Source organism: Mesocricetus auratus, unplaced genomic scaffold (genome assembly GCF_017639785.1).
Source record: "Mesocricetus auratus isolate SY011 unplaced genomic scaffold, BCM_Maur_2.0 Super-Scaffold_4256, whole genome shotgun sequence".
NCBI classification, from domain to species: Eukaryota; Metazoa; Chordata; class Mammalia; order Rodentia; family Cricetidae; genus Mesocricetus; species Mesocricetus auratus.
Window position 1 is genome coordinate 54799554 of NW_024429182.1, and position 2664 is coordinate 54802217.

Sequence of the window (2664 nt, forward strand, 5' to 3'; positions counted from 1 at the left end):
AGGTGCCCCCCCCCTCCACATGAGACACAGGGCACCTGAGCTCAGGCTGAGTGCTTGCTGGAGAGGTGCCAGCTTCCAGCGCACAAGGAACAACTTGGGAATTCTGGTCATTTCCCTGACATCAGTGTGGAGCCTTTAGGACTCCTGAAGACAGTCTGAGACCTGCCCCTCTGCAAGCTGCTTCCTTGGAGGCTGGATTGGAGGACACAGTTGTCCTGAGCTGGGCTGGTCTCTGGCACTATGGCTGGACCAGATGGACCACAAGCAGCAGTGGTGTCCGGCCCCCGACCCTGACTGCTAAGCCTTGAGTGCCACCTACTGGTGAGATCGGCTCTGCTGATGCTTCTGGGTTTTCCAGGCCAGCTCACAAGTCGCAAATCCCCTGTCCTCACCTCAGAGTGAGCCTAGTCTGGTGCCTGCTGGGTGAAAGTCAGTGCCCTGGTACTGCCTCTGTTGTCCAGTGCGGTCCAGTCCACTCAGCGTCGTCTACCCCAGCTTTTGGGCAGAAATCCACCCTGCAGGTCAGTTTGATCAGGCAGAGCTGGGTGTGGGGAGATGGTTTCCACTCACACTGCCCTGGGACCTGAGATGCTAATCGCTGGAATGTGTGCGGAGGGACCAGAGGAACCACAATGGTATTCTGGGGGCCTCCTCAGCACACTGTCCTGTCCAGTTCAGATGCCATGGTCCTGGTGGGGGCTTTGTGCAGCATGGGTGGCCACGGGGCTGCAGGGGGGGACAGCCTATGTGAGAAGAGTGGGCTTGTAGGGGCCTTCAAGGTTGCTCTGCGGGCTTCCCCCAGTTTTCTGTGGTCACCTCTTGGTACTGAATAAAAAAGCTGTGGATCCTGACGCACTGAAATGTAGAATAGAGCTGGTGTCACACACAGCCCTGGCGGCTGTCCAAAGAGAAGGTGGGTGTGGGAGGTGGCTGAGGTTGAAGAGCCTGGCCCTAGGGTCTGGGGCCCACGAGGATCCTTTCATCCCTATGGCCAGGGAGTGAGTGCGGGGGTCGGCGGGAGGTGTGTGTGATGAAGACAACTGTCCCTGGTGGCATGGGGGACTGAGCCTGTCAGAGCAACAGTGTGCTCACGGTGGGGCTGGGTGGGCACCCTTGACCTGAACCTGACCTTGGGCTGCCCACACTTCAGCGGAGCACTGTGAGTTGTTAGACATGTCTAGTGCACACTGGGAGTCAGTGAGAGGACCCGAGGCTGCATCGAGACCACATCTACCCGGGGGTCTTAGCTGCCCGGCGGATACTTGCAACCTGAACACTGAGACATTTTCATTTTCTGCACTGGGCACCTTGGGCAGTAGCTGCTACCAGAGGCTCCTGCAATTCCCTGACTCCTAACCCCAGGTCATCTCGTAAGCATTTCCTGGACTTGTGTGGCTGTGTAGCTTTGCCTTTCTGGCTAACAGGAGCCAGACCTGGGTCCTGCCTGGGTCCTTGGAAGAGCAGCCAGTGCTCCTCACTGCTGAGCCATCTGTCCACCTAGCTCTTCCAGGGACCACACACAGGGGACCTCCTGGCTTCTTTCTCCCAAGGGCTGCCAGTCTCCTTAATGTGTGTCTGAACAATTTCAAGGACAGTTAACCAGCGACACTAGCTATTGGTCCCTGTCACTGCCCACCGCCTCACAGAGCTACTCCACACACTGCCCACCGCCTCACAGAGCTACTCCACACTGCCCTCGGTTCAAGATTCATCCTGAGGACTCACATCAGCCTCTCAAAGTGACCTTGGGGACTTCTGTTTGTCTAGACCACTAGATCTCAACCTTTGGGGTTGTGTATCAGATGTTCTGTATATTTATTTATATTATTTATATTATGATTCATGCCAGTAGCAGAATTACAGTTTATGAAATAGCAATCATTTTATGGTGGGGGTGGTCACCATAACATAAGGGACTGCGTTAAAGGGTGACAGTTGGCCGTTGTGACTGGGTGCTCAGCCGTGACTCTGACTCATGGCCAGAGGTATTTGGAGACTGTGAATGTGCCCAGGTCTCACTGTTGCTCTGTGATGTATGGCAGACCCTGAGCGGCACTGTGGTGAGCCGCAGTTGTTATCTAGATGTGGTTTAAAGTGTAGAACAAGAACAGGGAATCACTTCACGAGGATGTTGGTGTCCCTGGGTGGTGCTGGGGCCACCCTGGAGCCATACCCTGAGGCTACTGAGATGCCAGTAATTCTGGGGTCCACAAGAGAACCCCTGCCCAGATGCCACAAGAGGTGGCGAAAGGATGTACTGATCACTTGGGAAGATGGGGTGGAGAGAGGGCGTGTGGGAGCCTTGGGTTCTAGACCTGGTGCGCCGTCATGTGTCTGGCTTTCTTACCTGTGCTGTACCATGTTGAACATTAGCATGTGAAGGGAAGCAAGAGAGGTGCTGGGCAGGGAGTGAGGTTGGGCCCTCAGGTAGCTTTGCTTCGGAGGTGGGGGAAGTTCTCTGTTTTCTTCAAGAGGTGGCTGTGTGGACAGACCGTGTGCATTGGTACTGAGTCTACTGCTGAGGCAGAACAAGCCTGTGGGACAGAGGTGACAGGAGAGAGTGTTGGGCAGCAGCTGGATGGGGTCAGAGTGGCCTGGCAGGTAATCAGTCAACTGTACCTGGGGGTTGCAGCAGGGTTTGCTGGAGCAGGAATACTGCTGTTC